The sequence below is a fragment of the Zonotrichia leucophrys genome, chromosome 9, assembly GCF_028769735.1.
Source record: "Zonotrichia leucophrys gambelii isolate GWCS_2022_RI chromosome 9, RI_Zleu_2.0, whole genome shotgun sequence".
Classification (NCBI taxonomy): domain Eukaryota; kingdom Metazoa; phylum Chordata; class Aves; order Passeriformes; family Passerellidae; genus Zonotrichia; species Zonotrichia leucophrys.
The window spans coordinates 2,421,563-2,437,355 of record NC_088179.1 but is presented as its reverse complement, the minus strand read 5'-3'; the positions used below and the strand labels follow the sequence as shown (position 1 = coordinate 2,437,355).

The following is a 15,793-nucleotide window of genomic DNA, read 5'->3' as shown; positions in this document are numbered from 1 at the left end:
GGACCAAAGAACTTCCCAAAGCAGTGTCTGAACCCCAGGAATTAAAAATCCTTGGTTCTTTGACAATGAGGCATTGACAATGCCTTTCCCATTTTAGCTCTGTGCTGCCAAGCACATTCAGTGGTTTTAAGAGCAGTGCCCCAGCCAGGCACCTCTCAAAGAGGTCTCAAAGGGCTGCAGAGAAGTGAGGCCAGTTTGGTCCCTCACAGGGTGGCTCCTGTGCCAGGGCTGGGGCTGCTGGAGCTGCTGTGGGGGCTGTGTCTCACCTGGCCATGGCAGCCACATGCCCTCAGCGCTCCTGTTTGCCTGGCCTGGTTCCCCTGTGGCTCCTGCAGGCAGTGGCACTGCTCCATCACAGCCCAGTGTGCTGCCAGGCTGTGCCAGCCCACGTGCCCAGCCTGTCCCCTGCCCTGGCACTGGGATCTGAGGGTGTGAGAGCTGCTGCCAGCAGAGCAGGTCCTGTGAGAATCCATAAAATCAGAAGGTTTTGGGAAAGCTGCAAAAGGCAGGCCTCAGATATAGCAGAACTGTGATTAGAGCTAAGCAGCAGCCATGAGATTGGTCAGCAGAAAAATAATGTAAAAAGTAGAAAAGCAAGGACAAATAGAACAAATAATGCTTGTCTAGAATAACTCCCTAAGCTGCAGAAAAGTTTATCTAGTGAGATATTAGGAAGTTTGAAGCTTAATAATGGAGCTCTGTGCATTGTGTTTTAAGGCTCACAAGCAGGTATTGTATCTGAAATAAGCAAGCATTGTTTAACCAAAGGCACATGTGCTTATAGTGGTTGGATAGAACTACTGTCAATGTGCTTTTGCTTTGTGTGATTGGTCAAAAAACTTTTAAAGTAAGTTGTAACATTAAGTTGTCACAGACATATTTTGTGAAAAATCCTTTGCTTAAGATTTTTCCTCCTGAGAAGCTGAGGAGGCCTCAGGAACAAACGCAAACAATGGTTATCTGCTGCTGTGGAATGCAACAGGTGCATCTGTGATTGGTCTCATGTGGTTGTTTCTAATTAATGGCCAATCACAGTCAGCTGGCTCAGACTCTCTGAGACACAAACCTTTGTTATCATTCCTTCTTTTTCTATTCTTAGCTAGCCTTCTGATGAAATCCTTTCTTCTATTCTTTTAGTATAGTTTTAATATAATATATATAATAAAATAATAAATCAAGCCTTCTGAAACATGGAGTCAGATCCTCGTCTCTTCCCTCATCATTGGACCCCTGTGAACATGGTCACATTAAGTTCTTGTTCTTCTGCCTTGGATGTGAGCTGGTGGCATCTTCCCATTGTCATAACCATGTAATGAGACTGATGCTGGAAAATCAAACAGCTCAAGGCCTGTTTCCAGCAGTCCTGTCCTGTTGGTGATTTGTACACAGATCCCAATCAGCGATAGAATCCCAGTTTGAACCACACAGTGGTGTCATGGAGATGCAGTGAGTGTGGCTGAGAAAGAAGGAAAAAGAGCTGAAGAAAACGCTGTGAGGGACCCCCAGCTCGGATCCCCAGCTGTATTCAGTGTCTCGGTCCTGGGCGGTGCCGGTGCTGCGGGAACACTGCTCCACAGTGCCATCTTCGGGTACCTCATCTCCGTGAGATGCCAGCAGCAGTTTGTGCCTTGTCTTTTACATCCCTTTTGTGCATTCTCAGTGCTCTATAACATGCAAATTTGTAATTCCTTAACTCTGATAAGTTAGCATAATCCTGGTATTCTGTTAGGGTTAGGGGACCAAACATCCTAAAGGCACCTGGAGGCTGGAAAACCCTTGAGAAACCAAGGTTCTCCCTAAAATCTATCCTGTAAACTAGGATTAGCCCATCCAGGGAAGAATACCTCGTGATGGAGGAATATCATGCTATTCACAAGGTATCTTTGTTAGATATGCTGATTTGTAGAGTTTATAAAATTGTATACACGATCTACTGAGTGTGTGCCTTTCAGTGCGCGCCACCTTGGCAAAGTGGTGCATCATAAGGATCCTCATTAAATACCAAGATAAAAACCCTTTATCCCTTAACCATTCCTGATTCTTAATTTTAAGGCCAAAGAAAAGGCATCCCATGAGTTGGACAAGAGGTATCAGAGTGGAACTTGACTTCTCCTTGGTGTGGTGCCCTCTCTCCTCTCCATATATATGACAAAATACGTGTGTGTGTATTTGTGTAAGCATTGATACCATCACGACTTAGCAACAGTTGTTACATTGACCACGTGGGTTACTTTATGAGCTTCATTTCATTCTCATCTCTCCTAATCTGTCCTGGCTTTATAAATAAAGAAACACTCTTTATTTCAGTAAGATTTCCAGCCTTTGAGACCTGTGGGAACTTTGTTTTATACTGCTGAAGGAAATGTCCCTTTGGAAGACATGGCTTTGTCTGTCCTCTGGAAAAAGCAACTGTGCAAATTTCCTAATTTATTCCACTGCAGAAGTGGTGCTTGCCCCAAAGAGAATTAATTGGCCATCCTTGAATCTGGCATCAGAAGGGAACAGTAATGGGGCTAAGTTCAATCAGCTGCAGATTGTTTCCCCTTTGCATGTGGGTTATCTGCCCTTGCTGTCAGCATATGATTGTGACCGTGTTCACAGGGGTCTCAGGATGAGGGAAGAGACGAGGAACTGACTCCATGTTTCAGAAGGCTTGATTTATTATTATATATATTACATTAAAACTACACTAAAAGAATAGAAGAAATTATTTCATCAGAAGGCTAGATAAGAATAGAAAAGAAATGGAATGAATAACAAAGGCTCTCTCTTGGACAGAGTGTCTGAGCCAGCTGACTGTGATTGGCCATTAATTAGAAACAACCACATGAGACCAATCACAGATGCACCTGTTGCATTCCACAGCAGCAGATAACCATTGTTTACATTTTGTTCCTGAGGCCTCCCAGCTTCTCAGGAGGAAAAATCCTAAGAAAAGGATTTTTCACAAAAGATGTCTGCGACATATGATTAATATTTAAAATATAACCAATTTATCCTGGTCTCAGGGCCTTGGGTGCTGCAATGTGCTGCCAGCCCAGCTCACTCTCCAGGGAGAAAAGCACTCTGGCTTGTTCCTCTGAGAGGGGAATTGAACCTCCTTTGTGTGCAGAGAGGCTGTGGTGTTGGAGCCTAATGGGGGTGAGATATCTAACAACTTTTGCTGTGTAATGTTAGTCTAGCTGAGTGGATGTGGCTGGCTTTGTCCTGGCACACACAGGTTTGACAAGAGAGGCTTTGGAAATAAAAACTGCACTTCATTTGCATATAATCATACCACTTACATTGATAATCCTCTAGCTTTACACTTCAAAGCGAGTGCTAGACATTTATTTGAAATGCTGGAAAGTTCTCTTCCCTTTAGCACAGGTGTATTCCTATAAATAGCCTGCAGAGAAAAGCCACAGAACATAAAAGAGCTCAAAAAAGCAATTTGCAGGAAAGTGAAAAACCTCAAACAGATGAAAACCTCTTGAATGAACTACAGCTAGAGTGGTAAAAACTATCACATAATCAGTGCAAACTTTTTTCTTTTTTTTTTTTAACAGAACAAAGCTAAGATTTAAAAAAAAAATCCTAAAGGACAGAAGTTTTGGTTACTGAGTGTCTTGGTTTGAACAGACAGGTGTCTGCTAAGGAAGGCAGGAGCCTCCCTGGCAATGGAAAATGTAATCACCCTCCCTGTGAATTATTATAATTCTGAAGTTCAGGGTCTCTCAGGCACAGGTATGAGAATAGGAATAACAGTTCTTTACTAGGAAAATTAAAAATACAAATCAAAAAATTTGAGTCAGAGCAGTCCCTGTCCCCTGTGTGTCAGGGGGTGTCCCAGCCCCATCCCATGGGGCTCAGCCCTCCTGCAGTGCCAGCTGTGGCTCTGCTGCAGCAGGGATCCTGCACAAGGGGGGAGTTTTCCTCTGCAGCTCCAGGGCTGCTGCAGATGGGCCTGGGCTCCCTCTGGCCATGCAGGGCAGCAGAAAGCTGCTCCTCTGGCAATGCAGGGGGCAAAGGCTGCTGTGCTGTGCCAGGCTCAGATTGGATCCAGGTAGGAAAGCTTGGCTCCTCCCCTGGGCGGAGCATCTCCCCATGGGATGCTGGGATTGGATCAGCCCTGCAGGGACACTCAGTGGCCGTGGACAGCAGAGATCTCCTGGAGGGAGGGTTGGCTGGGGGAGAGATAAAGAAAAAACTGCCCCATGGACAGCAGAGAGCTGCCCCAGCTCTGACAGATGGTAATAATAATATATAATCAGATTATATAAAATATAATCAGAAAAAATAAATATTTTTTTAAAAAGGATGAAATATAATCAGATTATAATAGAATACACCCCCCCAGCCACACCTTGTAACCTAAGGCACTGAAATGTCAGTCTGAGATGACAGCTTTTGAATTTCAATGGACATAGCCTCCAGAGAGAGGCCTTGAATGTGTGCTGGCCAACCAGCTCTCCCCAGGATGGATTGCCTTCATTTCTTGTACCACAAATCAGGGCTGTCCTAGGAGGCTGAATGCCTCACGTGTCTGGGGTAGGATAAAGCTGTGTGAGCAGCCACTAAACCCCACTGTGCTGTTCTGTCAGGCTGCCCTGAATAACCCCCATTTCTGCCTGTGCTGGTGGGAAGGGTGATTGCTGAGACCAGGGTGGTTGTACAGGGATCTGTGGAGGTAGGTTGTGCTCTAGGAATCAAATGGTAACATTGCCTTGAAGTCTTGTGCTTTTGGAGTCCTGCCTGACCCCCAGAAATACCTCACACCATGAGGTTTTGTTCCTTGCAAACAGGCTTTGGCTGTGCTGCTGGCCTTAAATTTCCTGGGCCAGAGGAAAATTGTTTCCCTGAGCCTAAATCTCCACTCAGGGTTGTTCTGGAGCACCCAGGTGAGCAATGGCAACTGGATCCCCACGGGCTGCCGGTGGATCTCTGGCTCCTCCATGGGCTGTGGATGGATCCCCATGGATCTCTGGCTCCTCCATGGGCTGCAGGGCACAGCTGCCTCCCCTCAGGCTTGTTGCAGTGTGTTGTAATGTCCTGTTTTAGATTTCCAGGTCACCTCCTAGATGTGGCAATACCCGTTCCCCTTCCCCCTCGCCCTTTGCTGAGTGAGTCCTGTCAATCAGGCTTAACATGCCAACAAGGCGTCGTGTGGTTGGTCGAATTCAAAGGATGCCCCTCAGGCCCAGAGGTCATTGGCCTGTCTAGGTGTCCCTCGCCCCTTGAGACCCCGCCCCCCCACACCTGGTTGGTGGCTCACCTGTCCCCTCCACTCCCCACCCCCTGAGCTTAAAAGGTGAGTCCAGCCATGTGCTCGCCATTCTGTTGGAGCTCTTCCCAAGATTCAGACCTCTGTCACCATGGAATAAACCACTGCATATAACCCTCCGGCAGAATCCTCTCCTTTTTTCTCTTCACCTTCGCCTGAAGCCTCTTCCTAAGGTAAATGGAGTCCCTACCAAGCCTGGACTTGTTTGGTGCCCAGCTGAAACCATCAGCAAGCTAAAGGTGTCTCTGGGGTGATACACCACACCTGCTGCCTTTGGCTCAGCAGCGAGGTTCAGACTGGCCCAGGCACAATCTAACTGGTTATATTGGGATTCGTATTCCAATAAGGCTGCAGAGGGATCCCAGCTCTGGTGCCTGGAGCAGTCCTGCCCGCTTCCTCCCTACCCTTGCTGAGCTGCTCCTCTCCCACATTCCCACCCCACTCTGCTCTGGTCCCAGCTGTGCAGTTCCCTTTTCTCCCTTCTCAGATCTGTTCCCGCCATTTCTGAGTAAGCAGCCCTGTCCTTCTCTGGAGCTACCAGGGCTGGCTCTGCTGGACACAGAGGAACCTCCCAGCAGCTGCTCACAGGAGCCACCCTGGAGCTCCACCCTGCCAAACCTTGGCCATGCAAACCCAATACTTCAATACTTCAGCTGCTGGGAGACTCAACCTGCCCGAGTTCCTTTATCCAGGCAACAACTGACAGGAGAGGACACAGTCTTAAGCTGTGTCAAGGGAAATTTGGGCTACAAAAAGGATTTTTACTGAAAAAGTGGTGCAGCACTGGAATGGCTGCCTGGGGAGATGGTGGAGTCACCATTCCCTGGGTGTGTTTAAAACAAGACTGGAGTGGCACTGGGTGCCAAGGGTGAGTTGAGGTGTTGGGGTGTGACGGTGGTCACAGGGGTCTCAGGGTGAGGGAAGAGACGAGGATCTGACTCCGTGTTTCAGAAGGCTTGATTTATTATTTTATGATATATATTATATTAAAACTACACTAAAAGAATAGAAGAAAGGATTTCATCAGAAGGCTGGCTAAGAATAGAAAAAGAAGGAATGAATAACCAAGGCTTGTGTCTGGGACAGAGAGTCTGAGCCAGAGAGTCTGACTGTGATTGGCCATTAATTAGAAACAAGCACATGAGACCAATCCCAGATGCACCTGTTGCATTCCACAACAGACATAAAAGACATCTTTTATGAAAAATCCTTTCCTTAGGATTTTTCCTCCTGAGAAGCTGAGAGGCCTCAGGAACAAAATGTAAACAATGATTATCTGCTGCTGTGGAATGCAACAGGTGCATCTGGGATTGGTCTCATATGGTTGTTTCTAATTAATGACCAATCACAGTCAGCTGGCTCAGACTCTCTGTCCCAGACACAAGCCTTTGTTATCATTCCATTTCCTTTCTATTCTTAGCATCTGATGAAATCCTTTCTTCTATTCTTTTGGTATAGTTTTAATGTAATATATATAATAAAATAATAAATCAAGCCTTCTGAAACATGGAGTCAGATCCTCATCTCTTCCCTCATCCTGAGACCCCTGTGAACACAGTCACAGATAACCATTGTTTACATTTTGTTCCTGAGGCCTCTCAGCTTCTCAGGAGTAAAAAATCCTAAGGAAAGGATTTTCCATAAAAGATGTCTATGACATTGGGGCTGGGTTGGATTTGATGATTTGAAGGTCTCTTCCAGCCTGGTTATTCTGTGAATTCTGCATGATTCAGAGTCCAGCCCCAGCTCAGGGCTTTGCCCGTGCTCCAGAACGGGAATGGGAGTGCTCCTGGAGCAGCCCCAGGGCTCCCAGGGATGGAGCTGCAGCTGCAGAGCCATGGATGGATGGAGCTCCAGGGGAGGAGGACAAGGGCAGGGCTCCTCCGGGGCTGAGCAGCAGAGGGCAGCTGGAGCCTGGGCAATGTCACCTCAGCCCTGTCTGAGCCAGCCTGTCCTGCACGAGGCGCCCCTCTCATCTCACACAAGGGTGCTGACAGCACCAGCTCTGCCTTCGTGCATCTCTGACAACACACAGTCAAGAAATTGGTGAAAAAAGAAGAAATTTTTGCATAGAAAACAGTAGTGTTTCCAGATATTTGTCTATGTACAGTGACTAGAGTAATTCATAAGTGTATAAAAAAAATGGCTGTAGTTCATTACTGTATGAGCAGACTCTTTTAGAATTATATTTCCCTCTACTATTATAAATGTTAAGAAAAGTGCCTGTCTGGTTGTGGTCACCTAACTTAAGACTTACCTCCATACACAATGGGATTAGTTATTTCATGAATGAGAGAGTCTACAAGACAGTAAAAGCAAAATTAGTATTTCAAATGGTGTTGACAAGTTGGGTAAATGATTTAGAAAAAGAGGAATTCAACGAGGCAGAAAGACACATGCAGAGTTTTACACACATCTGGGAATAGTTGTGAGCACAGATGTGAGATATGGGCGAGCTTGATATGCTGCAGATCTGAAAAGGGGGATCTGCAGCTTAGATTGTAAATGGAGCATGACTAGAAATGAAATAGAAGATTATGCTGTTGTAGGAAAAATGTCAATGTGTTTATGGGATATTGATTTTTTTGAGGTTGTAGGAAGAACCTCATTTAGTCTTGAGTGTCAAAAAAGGAGAGGAGAAAGGAGAGGAAAAAGGAAAACCCAGCTCAATCCAAGAGAGGGTCTAAAAAACAGAGGCAAGCAACATTTGAAGCACAGCAGTAGCTGAGAGTATTTAGAGCATGGGTGTTGGGGTGAGGAGGACACAAATAGGTCTGCAAATACATTAATGGTAGCTGTGAAGGGGAAGGAAATAAACAGTCTGCTATATCCACTGCAAATGGAAAAAGAAATCATGGATTGACACTGCACTTGGAAGTACTCTGCCTGGAAATTCAAACAAACCTCTGTAATGCTGATGACAGATGAAAGCACCTCCCTGGGAGGTGTTATCCAGAGCAGGTAAGACAAAATTCTTCAGCTAGGGGAGTGCTTGGGCTGCCCTTTGTTAGATGGGCTCTACAGGCCTTTTGCACAAGTCTGTGCTCTCCCATGCAGAGACTAAGGAAATTATAAATGACATTATTTCCTTGGATAACATGTTACTGCTGGGGGCAGAGCAGTGTGCTGCCCCACCTGGAGTAAAAATCACCACAATCCCACAAACTCTTACCTGCGTGAGTCCTCCTTGTTTTCTGCCTATGGCAGGAGCCCCTCAGCAGTGGTGGAACCCCAGAGTTTGTCACTCCCTGCCCACTTTGGCACAGTTTGTTCCCTGTCTCCTCACCAGTGGCTGTGGCTGACTGAAGTCAGGAGTTTCCCCACACATCACTGTATTCTATAAAGAGAAATCCAGCAAGAGAGAGCAACAAAAAATGGAGAAAAGAAAAAAAGAGATGTGGAAAGAATTAATGCGCTTTCTTCAGATACTTCTTTGTCATCTGGAGGCCAGAGCAGGCTGTGCTGAAGTAGTCCTTCCTGGGTTATTAGCTTATCAGTAAGGCTGGAGCAATATCTATGAGAACTGTCCTTTTTTTAGATTAGCCCTCTGAAGCAGAGAGGGAGTTGTGTTAACCAAGACATTTCTTGGTTAAGGTTAGACCCTGCTTTGTTGTCTTATATATCAAGAGTTCTCTCATCATTATGGGGCAATAGTGTAAGGATTCCATATCACCAGAGTTTTGGGCCTCCTCACTGTTTCTCGTGGGCATCTCCTCTAAGCACTGACTGTTCTTAGTCCTAACAGTAGTCATCTAACCCCTCTCACTCCACTCCATAAAATCACTCTTTTATGCCACTGTTCTTATTGGCTACAGGTGTGGCCTGTTAACACAGGCCTGTTCCTAATCTTTAGTAATTGGTTCAGCTGCAACTCATTAAGGGATAAGATTACATTCTATATCACCTTCATTTACCCATACTGTGTCCCCCTACAATTACCCCTTTTTCTTTTAACCACAGAGTTGCAGCATTACCAGAAGTACATATTCAAATAAATTATCATTATGACATATTTGTACATTTCATTTAGAACTAAGAGTTATATAATTGTTCAAACAGCATATTACAGCACAGATACATATATGTATTTCTAAATGCTAGTTCAGTTTTATAGCTTTTCCCACTTTACAAAGCACTTACCTTCAAGGTCTTTTACACTCATATTTAACAAACACTAATAGCTGTAATTAATATATTTTGCCAATAGCTTAGTATTCAAATCCCGTTTCCCCAAATCCACAGGGCAATATAGTTTAGTCCCAAATCACATCAGGGTCATCATTTGTTGTCATATATCAAGAGTTCTATTATCATTATAGTGCAAGGATTCCATATCACCAGAATTTCACACCTCCTTGATGTTTCTTGTGGGCAACACCTCTAAGCACTGACTGTTCTTGGTCCTCGCAGCAGCCAACTGACTCCAGTTCCCACCAATCCACTCTTTTATAACACTGTTCTTATTGGCTACAGGTGTGGCCTGTTAACATCAGGCCAGCTCCTAATCTTTAGTAATTGGCTCAGCTGCAACACATTGGGGGATAAGATTACATTCTGTACCACCTTCATCTGCCCATACTGTGTCCCCCTACACTGCTTCCCATCCCTTCTGCCATGGAAGGGAGCGGAGTGAGAGCAGGAGCATTTCAGAGGAGCTGAATGCATTTCAAATGTATCAAACTGACACTAAGGCATAGTTTGCTTCACACCTGTGCTTCCTTTCCACCTCCCTCTCATTTAATCCCAAGTGTGGTTCCCCCCTTACCCCAAATCCCTTTTGCTTGGCTTTGAGGTGAGCTGAGGTCTCCCAAGCTACTGCACAAATGACTTTGGGAGGAAAGGAACAAGGTAAAGGAAGATAAGGAAAAAACATTTACGAAATCAGTTTTTAGGTTATTTTTCTCTTCCAAATGTGTTAGCCATACTGCAAATGAGTCCTGTTAAATGTCTTTGTAGACGTCCAAGCAGAGGTGCAAGTTCCTAGGCACTCTCCTTTGGACAGCCCAGCACAGATCTGCCCCAAATATCATCTCCTGCTTTCTAAGGCCCCTTCTTCCCTCCCCTCCCAGGCCTGCTGGAGTCAGTGTCAGACAGAGGTGAGGTTCCCCTTTGGTGGTTTGACACTCTGTTCAACCCTGCAGTGCAGCAGCACAGTTTGGGCCTTTTGGAGAGCAACCTTGGCCTTTGGCAGCTCGGGGGTGTGCAGAGTTTTCCACCCAGAGCAGGATCCAGCTCAGCACTTCCCTGGTGGGCTCTGGCTGCAGGTTGTGCCTGCTCTGAAGCTGCACCAAGGGATGTGCTGAGGAGCCCTGTGTGGACAGAGGGATTAATTTGATGTGTTTCTGTGTGCTCATGGAAAGCAGAAATGTCCCTGTTGGGCCATTTGACATCAAGGAGCAGTCTCTGGTTTGGGAGGTTCCTCAGCTCCAGGCTTGTGGTGTTGTGAGGTCCCCAGGATGAGGTGGGAGATGAGAATTTGACACCAAGTCCTCAGAAGGCTGAGATTCATTTATATTATATTATATTATATTATATTATATTATATTATATTATATTATATTATATTATATTATATTATATTATATTATATTATATTATATTATATTATATTATATTATATTATATTAATGATACACTAAAACTATACTAAAGAAAGAGAAAGGGTGCATCAGAAGGCTTCACAACAATGATCAAGAAAGCATGTGACTGACTCCTCAGAGTCTGACACAGCTGATGGTGATTGGTCATTAATTAAAAACAATTCACATGGAACCAATCAAACATTCACCTGTTGGTAAATGATCTCCAAACCACATCCCAAGCAATCAGATAATTATTGTTTTCCTTCTTTTCTGAGGCCTCTCAGCTTTCCAGGAGAAGAAATCCTGGTGAAGGGATTTTTCAGAAAATATCTTGGTGACACAGGCTGCAGTAGCCTGGGCAAGCATGGGCTGGTTTTGCAGCCTGCCAAGGCAAGGATGATGTTCCAGCCTGCAGGGCTCCCTGGGCTCAGGTGCTGTGGACAGCCAGTGTGAAAAATGCATATTTTACGATTGGCTTTTTGCAAATATTAAAATGAATATTATGTGTGTTACGTTAGAAAGTTTTGCTGTATTAATTTTTTTAAGTACTGTGTTAAATATAGTTTTAGGTTATAACCAAATGTTAAAATAGAAACGATGCTATGTAAGATACTTTTTCTAAAGAAAGATCTCGCAGCGAGATAGCAGCCACAGGACACCTGAATCTTTCAGAAAGAGATTTATTGCTCCATTATCAGAAGAAATGAACTTCTTCCTGCCTTGCTCAGCCATGAAGACGCTGTCAGGATTCAGAGGAAGAAGCTGACACTGCCCAGACAGAATCCTGTGTTTGAATGGAATTTATGCATCATGGATGATGTGTATGAATAGGCAACAGGCTGTTGTTTTTAAGGGTTAATCCTCTGTTAATGTGGGTCCTTTTTCCGGCTTATTTTACCCAGAAAAGGTACCCAGACATCCGTAACTCTTTGTTTTTATTGTCTCATATTGTCCTAATCCAAACTGTCCAAATTATTATTATTCTAATTATATTACTATTTTTATAATGATTTTATATTATATATAAATTATAAAACATTTTTAATATAAATATACTATAAATAAACAACTATTTATAATACAAATATATTATTTATATTATACATAAACCATATATAATATAAACATAAATCATTTATATTATATATTATCATCTCCTAGATGTGTTCATGCTTTCTGTTCCTCTTATGTCACACCACTACTTTTCGTCACCAGCACAGGAGAACAGGCAGAAAAAGGAGTTATTTTCTCTTTATTCTGACTGATGCATTATTTACTTCTCCACTGGAGACTGAGGTTTGTGTCCACAATATTTCTCCTCAAATCAAGATTTTAGAAATTACAGATGAGCACTCATGGAGGTTGTTCTTTAACCATTGTCTTAAAATGAAACCTCAAATATTTTTTTCTCTGTTTTTTTGTGACAACTTTCTGGTTGATTGAACTTCCTGAATTTACTGACATCTATGCTTATTTGCTCTTATATGTGTATTTATTGAGCCAGATGTGCTGGAAACAAACCATTTGGTGGCTTCGGCTTTGTTGATCAGAGGTAGGCTACTCTGGAACAAGGGAGAGAAGCAAAAGATGAAGAAGGTTGAGAGGTGGCTCCTCCTGCATTTTGCAGGTTGGTGCTTGGTAATTTGTCTAAAAAATAATTTAGTGGGGGATGCTGGTGCAGAAGGAGGGACCTGGGATTTTGCCCTGCTGGGTGTTTCACTGCTACAGGGATGGGCTGGAAGGACAGACTGAATAATTCGCTGCTCCATGTGAGGAGCAGGATTGCTGGCTGTGGTTTATCACCTTCTTCTCTTCAGCTGAGGGCTGTTCTGCCAAGCTGTGACAGTGAAGGGACTTGAGTGAGCACCAGGACACTCTGAATTCCCAGTTCTGAGCAGAGGGGGATTCGTGGTCTTGTGAGACCCCACTGGCCCTACACTGGGAGAGCTCAGGCTGCTCTTTGCTGTCCCTGGAAGGTGGGTGAGGCTGCACCACAATTAGCTGTGAATGCTTTAGAGAAAAGAGTGGATTTTCATGGAACCAAGGCCCCAGCCCCCTGTATCAGCATTGCTTAGGAACATCTTTAATGACAAGAGGGAGAGCACAGGCCTGAGGAAGAGTTCTGGCACCTCCTGCCCTTATCTGTGTGTCGTGGTTTGAGAGGAAGTGAGTTTTTGGGATGCTGTGGTCAAACCAATGGGTGCTCAGATTTGAATACTGGCACCTGGTGTGGCCACTGGGGACATGGATACACCTCTGAGAACACAGGGGTTAAAAGCAGAGAAACACACGAGGTCTCAACTCTGTTTCCAGGGAAACCCTATGGCACAAGGGGGACTCCTCACCCCTTGATGAACTGAGAATTGATTATCTAAAGGGTAGTGATGGACTGAGAGTTGGTGATTTGGGGGATAGATGTATTGGAAATTTGGTGGGGGGGGAGGAGGAAATTGTTTGCTGGCAGTGCTCTGGTGACTTGGGTGGCCATGGCAAGCACTGGCTTCTGGTGAAACAGAGCACCCTGAGGAAGGAAAGGCTCTGAAAAATAAAATTGCTGCACAGTTTGCTCTCTAGAAAGTGTCATCGCTGAAATTTTTTAAGGAAAGACTGGCACTTGGTGCCATGGTCTAATGGGCACGGTGGTGTTTGGTCATAGATTGGACTTTCATTTTCCCTGTGTATTTCTTTTTACATATAGTTGTGGGTTAGTTAATAAAGTTTTCTCTTTATTTTAAAGTGGAAGCCTGCTTTCCTTATTCCTGGTCATACATCTCACATCAGACACCAGGGAGAATGTATTTTCATGGGGGCACTGGCATTGCACCAGCATCAAACCATGACACTGACTTCACCCTGTTGAGAAGAGAGAGCCTGTTTCTACCTTGCAGGCCAAAATGCTGCTGTTTACCAGGTGTTCATGCTGCTCATCCTTCCCCATGTCCCTGCCCCACAGCAGTGGCACTACCTGCAGCAGGAGGAAAGGGGCTTGCACAGTTCAAAGGGGCTTGCTCAACTTCACTGGGGAAGATAAATGTCCTCCTGTTGTGGTTTTCACCTCTGCCATGGCAGATTCAGGCTGTCAGCATGCTCACACCTCCAGTGTGACAGATGGGGCTCTAGGTACACAGGGCAGCCTGGAAAGATCCCTGAATTTGTTGGTCCTGTTTGTAATAAACACATGCTGACCATTCTGACCATCTCATCTTGTCCTTAGGTCAGGAATGACCTTTTTTTTTACTCTTAATAAAGGAAAGGGAAAGCAGTGTGAGTCAGTGCCAAATGGACAGATAAAAGTTGCATGCTTCTTGCAGAAAAGTTTTTTTTTGAGCTTTTGTTTGCTTGCTTGCTTGCTATTAGTGGTTTTTTGGCTTTCTATCAGATTGATTTTGCTGCAGTTGATAGCACACCAGAAATGCCCTGGGCTGGGTGACTGATCCATGCTGGGGTAGGATGCTTGGCACTGCTCAGGATAACTCAGTGGCAGCAACCACTTCTGACCACCAAGATCTGCCTCTGGGTGCTGCAAAGGCTGAGCTGCTTCTGGGATCATTTAAAGAGGATGATGATGATGAGAATAATAAAAGGGAGAAAAGATCCCCCAGGCTTGGCATGCCAAGTCCAAATGGCTGATGGAAATAGCAGTAATTTTCCAATGAACTCTCATTTCCTTGTTCAGCGATCATATCTCTGCACACCCAAGAATTTGTCATGAGTCACCTTTTCTAGAACCAGTAGATAGATCAGTTTTCTTATTGCTGAGATTGTTTTGGTTTTGTGTGCTGTTTTGGCTCTTGTTTTTTAGGTGAGGGGTTTTTTGGGTTCTTTTTTGTTTTCTTTCTCTTTCTTTCGCCTGCATTGATGGAAATTCTCGTGGTGCCACACTGAGAGCTGCACTGGGCACCTTGGGGCTGGGTTGGGAATATCCCAGGGTGTTGGAATGTTGGTGCCCACAAGACTGTTATAGATGGATAATGAGATGATTGGCTCTCACAATTAAAAGATAACTATTGTGTGAATATTAAGAAAAGCCTTAGTGATGTACAGTTATGTTACTGTAGTTTAGATGCCCTCTGTTCTCCCCACAGTTCCCTTTCCCCCTGTATTGTTGCCATCACACAGCCTGGGCTGTCTGGGACAGGTACAAAGAAGCTGCACAGGTGTCCCTTGCATGGGGCAGTGGGAATGGAAAAGCTTGGGGGTGCTCAGGGGGTGGGCATGGCAACACCTGAGCTCCAATCCAGGTACAAGAAAGCAGTTTGCACTGATAAATGGCAAAGGAGAGCTGCCTGACAGACTTTGGGAGGGGCCAGGGCTGGCTGATGCAACCCCAGGGGTGTAAAACACTGAGCATCCATCCTGAAGGGAACTGGCCATGTGGGGTGCATGAGAGGCAGTTACCAGGTGTTGGGTCTCTAGGTGCTCAGAGTGACCCCAAGAAAAGTTCCAAAGTCTCTTTTCCCAGCCTGGGGCTTGAAGAAGGAGTCAGAGCTCTTCAATTTTCCATCTTGAAGTTGTTTATTAATTCTTATCTATAAAATTTTCTTTCTGCCCAGCTGAGATCTGCTCAGCAGGGCAGCCACAGGCACTCTGACTGCCCCTGGGGTGGTGTTGTCTTTTTATACTACAAACTACATACAACATATTTACACTTAATTCCCTGTACCTGTCACCTGTGTTAGACAGTGCACTTCTACTCCAAACCAATCCCAAAGTGCCAACATCACAGCAGAAGATGGGGACCAAAAAGAAGAAGGAGAAAGGCTGGACACACCCAAGTCCCTCCATCATACTGGCATCACACTGGGAGTTACTTGGGGAACTGGAAGAACTGGGAACACACTGGATCAAAGGGGGAGCAACTGAGACCAACTGGAAATCGTGCCAGGGGCAAATCCCATCATAATAAAGAATGACTGGGAGCAACTGGGATCATACTAGGAGCAGCTCC

At 44.8% G+C, this 15,793-nt stretch overlaps 1 long non-coding RNA gene across 2 annotated transcripts; it reads right to left on the bottom strand.

The window, feature by feature from the left end:
• Window positions 1–3,059: 3,059 nt before the first annotated feature.
• On the bottom strand, window positions 3,060–9,682 carry LOC135451900 (uncharacterized). Of its 2 annotated transcripts, XR_010441466.1 has the most exons (4): window positions 9,615–9,682; window positions 8,436–8,600; window positions 7,521–7,562; window positions 3,060–3,388 (listed from the first exon to the last, which is right to left on the bottom strand). It is a non-coding gene; the product is annotated as an uncharacterized LOC135451900 (long non-coding RNA). The 2 variants fall into 2 exon arrangements; XR_010441467.1 differs by lacking the exon at window positions 7,521–7,562.
• Between the last annotated feature and the right edge of the window lie 6,111 nt (window positions 9,683–15,793).